Source organism: Pygocentrus nattereri, chromosome 18 (genome assembly GCF_015220715.1).
Source record: "Pygocentrus nattereri isolate fPygNat1 chromosome 18, fPygNat1.pri, whole genome shotgun sequence".
NCBI lineage: Eukaryota > Metazoa > Chordata > Actinopteri > Characiformes > Serrasalmidae > Pygocentrus > Pygocentrus nattereri.
Window position 1 is genome coordinate 40,026,424 of NC_051228.1, and position 7,235 is coordinate 40,033,658.

General features: G+C 45.8%; 1 long non-coding RNA gene across 1 annotated transcript in view; it reads right to left on the reverse strand.

The window, feature by feature from the left end:
- Nucleotides 1-222: 222 nt before the first annotated feature.
- Nucleotides 223-7,235, reverse strand: part of LOC119266033 — an 11,802-nt gene continuing 4,789 nt past the window's right edge. The window contains exon 2 of the long non-coding RNA XR_005131821.1: nucleotides 223-1,797. This is a non-coding gene — a long non-coding RNA (uncharacterized LOC119266033). The remainder of the gene's footprint in view (nucleotides 1,798-7,235) is intronic.

A 7,235-nucleotide genomic window follows, 5' to 3' on the forward strand; every position in this document is an offset into this window, starting at 1 on the left:
TCTGCTTGAATAATCATCACAGTATTGCACTAATAAAACCATAATGTATTAACAAAAATGGCACCTCTGTCTTTTGTGACCTGAAAGCTAACAGCTAAAGCCAAATTAGATTTTATGCAATTCCTTAATCCTTAAGTCAAATTTATGACAAGAGCACCAAAACAACGCTTTCAGAATTACACAGATTGTAACGTGGGGACAGAAAAACCAGACGTGTGCGGATGATAAACGAAGGCGGTTTAATAACAGCAAAACAAGCAAAAGGACCAAGGGAAGAGACAAAAGTCGAAAATGGAATAAACAAAGCAAAGAGGTCAAATAACACGGTCAGCAACCAGAACAGGCAGAAAACGCTCAGCAGTCTCAGAGAAACAATACGTCGCAATGAGCTTATTTACTCTACACTACCTGTCATATGACTAAACACACACAGGTGAACACAGTCAATACTCAGGGGACTGACAGCACTGATAGGAGCACATGAGCACATGACATTCTGTAGAATCCTGGGTAATGGAGTTTTCTCCAAGGTTGGAGTCCAAGTGCGGATGTTCAGTCACATGATCTCCCAGAGAATTCTGGGAGATGAAGTCCATGTCCTCCATAGAGGGAGCCGAATGAGTGACACAGATTACTTTATTCTGTATGAACTGGCCAATCAAATCATGCACAAATTACATAACCAGAATCCAGCTTGAATAGGGTTTTAGTGCCCTGACTAGTTTTCTGTTTTCCTAGATATTTTTTATCTTTATTAACTATTATTAACTTTATCTTTTCACTTTTAGCATTCAATTACTCAGTAGCAACAGTGACAACAGCAGCCAGATGTTCACAATAACTTGAAATGAGCCTTTAACATGGCTGTGGAGGAGGTTTGGCCCACTGTTCTTTGCAGAATTGTTTTAATTCCGCTTCATTTCGAGCATGAACTGCCCGGTTTAGGTGTTGCCTCAGCATCTCAAGTCAGCACTTAGAATCAGACACTCCAAAACTTTAATTACTATGTTTCTTACAAGTCATTCAGAGGTGGACTTGCCTGTGTGCTTCATATCATTGTCCTACTGCATAACTCAACTGCACTTGAGCATTAGGTCACAAACTGATGTTCAAGTCAGGGGACAAGGCAAGTCTCAGGATAACAAGAGCCAAGCTTTCCCGGGTCATCAGAGAGGCTAAGTGTCAAAGAAAATCCATGAACATTTTCAAAACACCGCTGACACATGTGGCAGGGCATCCAGGCCATCACCAATTACAAGTCACCTTCACCTGCTTGTGACAGTGATGCCTCCCTTCCAGACGCCCTTAATAACTTCTATGCTTGGTTTGATCACAGAATGGCACGACGGTGAGGAAAACCACACCTCCTCCAAGTGAACAGGCACTGTGTCTGTCCACTGCTGATGTGCGGAGAACTCTACACAGAGTCAACCCATGAAAAGCACCAGGATCCAACAGCGTACCAGGCAGAGTGCTCAGAGAATGCGCCGGCCAGCTGGCTGATGTTCTCACAGACATCTTCAACATCTCTCTGAGCACTGCAGTCATTCCAACGTGCTTCAAGTCTACCATCATCATCGCTGTGCCGAAGAAGTCTCCAGTGTCCTGCCTCAATGAATACCGTCCCGTGGCACTCATTCCCATCATCATGAAGTGCTTTGAGAGGCTTGTCATGAGGCACATTAAAGACCAGCTTCCTCCCTCACTGGACTTCCTCTTTCACTGCAATGAGCATATCGCCCCAACAGCTCAACAGACGATGCCATCTCCACCACACTCCACCTGGCTCTCACCAACCTGGACAATAAAGACACCTACGTCAGAATGCGGTTCATAGACTTCAGTTCAGTGTTCAACACCATCATTCCTCAGCAGCTGATTGGAAAGCTAAGCCTGCTGGGCTGCCTCCATTCTTTGTGAAGGAGAGAGTTTATATTTTGATCTTATTTTTATTTATTTTAATTTATATTATTTTTTATTTATTTTTTATTTTTTATGTTTTAATATATATTGTATATGTAGTACAAGCTGTAAAAATCTTGTTAAGTAACAAAGTGAATTACTTGCTTGTTATTTCTCTTTCCTTCGTTGCGGCTGTAACACTGAGAATTTCCCCGCTGTGGGACTAATAAAGGACTATCTTATCTTATCTTAGACAGTTGTGGTCTTCAGCGCTGAAGTCTTAAAGATAATTTCTGTTTTTTAAGCAGTCTGCTCGTTCTCGGAATGGGCTACAGCTGACAGGGAAGCAGGTGCTAGATAAGAAATGAGTCTGTGCTCTCACTGGCGCGGTGGCAGCACAGGTGAGTGGACTGCAGTTGCAGGGCAGTTCGGCGAGCCCCGCTGACTGAAACACTTACATCACCTTCTCAAGACTTTATTTCACGCATGTGTGACTTTACAAGCATGCAGATTAGCATTTAGAGAGAAGAGGGAATGGCAAAAGAGTGAACAAATAGAAAAAGTGAGGGAGAGAATGAAAAAAAAACAGCTTTTCACGCAAGCCCCAGGGCTGACACGGCGGCTGTGACGCCGCTTCGTCTCGTATGGAGAAGATGGGTAAAGCAACGCTGTCACTTCTGACGTGTGTTTATGCGAGGGAGGGGAGTCGTGGGTAGGCTGGGTAGGCTGGGTAGGCTGGGTAGAGCTGTTTGTTGCAGGTGGGTTTAAATGACAGCTCTCAGACATTCTTTTCTTTCTTTATATGCACATAGAAACACAAGGTACCAGGTAAACAATTCAAGTTTCCCAGTTCTGTAATACGCGTCTTTCACAGGAACTGGATTTTTTTTTCTGAAGTATTTTTGTCAAATTTGATTCTAACTAACTGGATCGGTTTGCAGCCGAGTGTGAAGCGGCCGGGATGAGGATCAGTACATCCAAATCCGAGGCCATGGTTCTCAGGTGGGAAAGGGTGGAGAGCCCTCTCTGGGTCGGGGATGAGCTCTTGCCTCAAGTGGAGGAGTTTAAGTATCTCGGGGTCTTGTTCACGAGTGATGGTACAAGGGAGCGGGAGATTGACAGGCGGATTGGTGCTGGGTCAGCAGTGATGCGGGCTCTTTACCGGTCTGTTGTGGTAAAGAAAGAGCTGAGCCATAAGGCAAGGCTCTCGATTTACCGGTCGATCTACATTCCCACCCTCACCTATGGTCATGAGCTTTGGGTAATGACCGAAAGAACGAGATCGCGAATACAAGCGGCCGAAATGAGTTTCCTCCGCAGGGTGTCTGGACTCTCCCTTAGAGATAGGGTGAGAAGGTCGGTCATCCGGGAGGGACTCGGAGTAGAGCCGCTGCTTCTCCACGTCGAGAGGAGCCAGCTGAGGTGGTTTGGGCATCTGGGTAGGATGCCTCCTGGCCAAGTCCCTCGGGAGGTGTCACAGGCAAGTCCACCTGGGAGGAGACCCCGGGGAAGACCCAGGACACGCTGGTGTGAGTATATCGCCTTGGAATCCCCCCCAGGGACCTAGTGGAAGTGGCTGGGGAAAGGGAGGTCTGGGCCTCATTGCTTAGGATGCTGCCCCCGCGACCTGAACCCCGGAGAAGCGGAAGATAATGGATGGATGGATGGATGGATGGATGATTCTAACTATATTTGATAGTATAGTTCTTTTATACACTCATAAACACCGGTCAAGCATAACATCCTGACCACCTCCTTGTTTCTCTGCTCACTGTCCACTTTATCAGCTCCACTGACCGTTCAGTTCCACTCTGTAGTTCTACAGTTACAGACTGTAGTCCATCTGTTTCTCTGATACTCTGTTACCCTGTTCCTCAGTGGTCAGGACCCCCATGGACCCTCACAGAGCAGGTACTGTTTGGGGGGTGGGTCATTCTCAGCACTGCAGTAACACTGACGTGGTGATGGTGTGTTAGAGTGTGCTGCGCTGGTCTGAGTGGATCAGACACAGCAGTGCTGCTGGAGTTTCTAAACACCTCAGTGTCGCTGCTGGACTGAGAATAGTCCACCAACCAAAAATATCCAGCCAACAGCGTCCTGTGGGCAGCGTCCTGTGGGCAGCGTCCTGTGACCACTGATGAAGGACTAGAGGATGACCAACACAAACTGTGCAGCAGCAGATGAGCTGTCATCTCTGACTTTACATCCACAAGGTGGACCAACAAGGTAGGAGTGTCTAATAGAGTGGACAGTGAGTGGACAGTGTTTAAAAACTCCAGCAGCACTGCTGTGTCTGATCCACTCAGACCAGCGCAGCACACTCTAACACACCATCACCACGTCATTGTTACTGCAGTGCTGAGAATGACCCACCACCCAGTACCTGCTCTGTGAGGGTCCATGGGGGTCCTGCCCAAATGAAGAACAGGGTAACAGAGTATCAGAGAAACAGATGGACTACAGTCTGTAACTGTAGAACTACAGAGTGCAGCTATACGGTCAGTGGAGCTGATAAAGTGGACAGTGAGCGTAGAAACGAGGAGAGAATGTTATGCTGGATGTTTGTGTATCATTATACTTTTATACAACATAGTCCAAACATTAATTTCACAGAAAAACTAAGTGGGACCTGATTGTTTCTACTTTTCTGCTCACAAGACTCTTTTCACGTTTGCTTTGTTCCGTCATTGTTCTCGGGTAGCATCAGCTCTGCGGAGTGACATGTGGCAAAAACAAGAGTGACAGTTAACATCCAGTTTAGTGCTGCAGACGAGTAATATAACGAGTAATATAACGAGTAATATAACGAGTAATATAACGAGTAATATAAAATGATGACCACTGATATTTCATACACCCCTCAGTGGAGATTCCAGGGAGTTTTTCATAATTGTATGTCTTACAGTGTCTGTCTCACGATCACTTGGAGATGCATTTGAAACGGACAGACTGCATCACACTGGGCACCATATAGATACATACGACCAGATGGCATGAAGGAAAACATGCACATATTCACTCCTCCAGTCTTGCGTTTATTAGACTGTGAACTCCGTGGACCCCCTGCCTCCCCCTACACACACAGATTATGCCGTCAACCAGCTGTACAAGCAGAGACGGAACAATTTCTATCCTCAGAGCTTGGCTGAAAACTTTAAGCCATCTTCTCCCGCTTGTAAAAAGAGATCCACATAAAATCTACATGATGTGACGCAGGAACGCATTAAGGCTTCAATCTTAGGCAGGCAGGGTCGGAGCCTTGAGAGAGCTAATCCCCGGCATGCAGCCGGTCAGACGCACGCTGAGAATAGCAGACAGGCAGGCAGTATGAGTCACCGGTAGCTGGCAGAGGGGGTGAAGGCATCCAACAGAATGGCCACCAGAGAAAGGGGCAGGAAGGGGGCAGGACCAGTGAGGAGAACAGCCTCCAGCAGCCGAGCTGCTGATTGCTCTGCGCAGATAGAGGCCGCTCGCTAATTTTCTGCATATACGTGTTCCACGGCCTTCGCTCCTCATAATGTGAGGAATGGCTGTCATTTCTGGATATAGCTGGAGGCCTTCCTATCAAAAAAAACAACAAAAAAAAACCGTCGCTCAAGACATGCCGGCCCATTAGCCGTCCACTTTCTGTGATGTGACTAATGCCTGTCGTGTCTGGCTGTGTTGATAATTGACAGTGGCTGGAGGCCTGCCATTAGACGGTCCACTTATACAGACACACACACGTCGCAGCGCACACACCTGGTGTCAGTCAGAAGGAAAAGGTTATCCAATTCCGCTTTCTGACCAAAGCACCAGCAACAATGATGAACCTAACATGGACGAAAGCGATAACGCGTTCATTCAAGCGACTTCAGCTCTGACAAAGGCCAAATTCAAAAAATGGTGGTTCGCTAACAATATTGAGCCTCAGCGATTCAGAAAACGGGCACATCTACGCTGGTTCAACATCGGCTTCCGGCGCAGTGTGACTCGTAATTAATACAGTGCACTGAACAATAGCAGCAAGAACTCAGTAGGAGATATAATGACTAGCATATAGACACAATTCATACAGTTCATTCAGCCATTTATGCCCAACAACACACATTCAGTGCTTTTCAATGTAGCATAAATATCTCCATACATAGTGTGAGACGTCTGACCTTCCTCGTGGCTACTTCTCCGTGCTATTCGCAGGGTTTCGGCTCAACTTCAGAACACATTAAAAGAATCTGGTGCTGCCTTCACAGCAAATTCAGCCCAGCAGGGGGGGTCCAACCCCAAGCGCCAGTAAACGCGGCCCCCTTCACAACCGTGAACACATGGTGGCTCTTTCAAGCTGCTTCAGTTCACTCGCTCTCAGCATGACAGTGGGGGGAGAACACTTTCACTGAGCTGTGCAGCCATGGAGAAGAGCTTGATTACGGACTAATTACTGCTCCGTAATTCAAACGGGAATGCCACCAGCGAGGCTGCCGTCCAGAGTCTGTGTCCAAGAGTTCGGTCGAGCACATTCAGATCTACTGAATAACGTCTCTGTGCTCTCTGTTCCTCAGGCCTTCTGTCAAAACCAAACTCAACAGATTACACTCTCAAATACACTTTCAAAAGACTGACCACACTTAATCCAACACGGCCACATGGACCAAATACAAAACAAAGCCTGCACACATTTCAGTGTCTGGACAGATTGAGGATATTGGAGATTCATAGTGGACCTGAGCAGCATGGCGCTGTTAAAGTTCACCGTAATCCAGGTGGGTTTTTCCTAACGCTGGCACATTTGTGTGATTCTTTGGTGCTTTTAGAACCCACCAGAAGCCTTTTCTTTCATGTGTTACTTTCTGTCATTTTACCGTTAGTAGAATTCTAGATCTAGACCTAAATTAAATGGATTTATTTATTTATATATTGTGGTAACACTTTCCATGAATGTCACGTTTGTAAGCATCTATAAACACATTCATAACATGTTATAATGCATTCATAAGGAATCATAAACATGGCTATAGATATTTATTCAAATGCATTACATGTTACAGCCATGCTTATTATGTAGTATGAATTGTTAACATAGTGCATTATAAGTACTGTTCATAACACTATAAGAGCTCATAAGCTGTATTAGTCCGCTCTGAGTAAAGTGGAGTGTACTGGACTAAAGCCTCCTCCAGGGTTCAGACTGAGGCTTCAAGTTGAAGAATTTACTGAAGGATTTACTGAAACACTAAAACACAATAAAGCTCATTACAGGCTTCAAATGTCAGAGTTTAAACTAGAGCAACATCAGAGTTTCACCCAATGTGGGAAAGTCAGTGTTCACCACTGTTAATGTTCACCACCGTTAATGT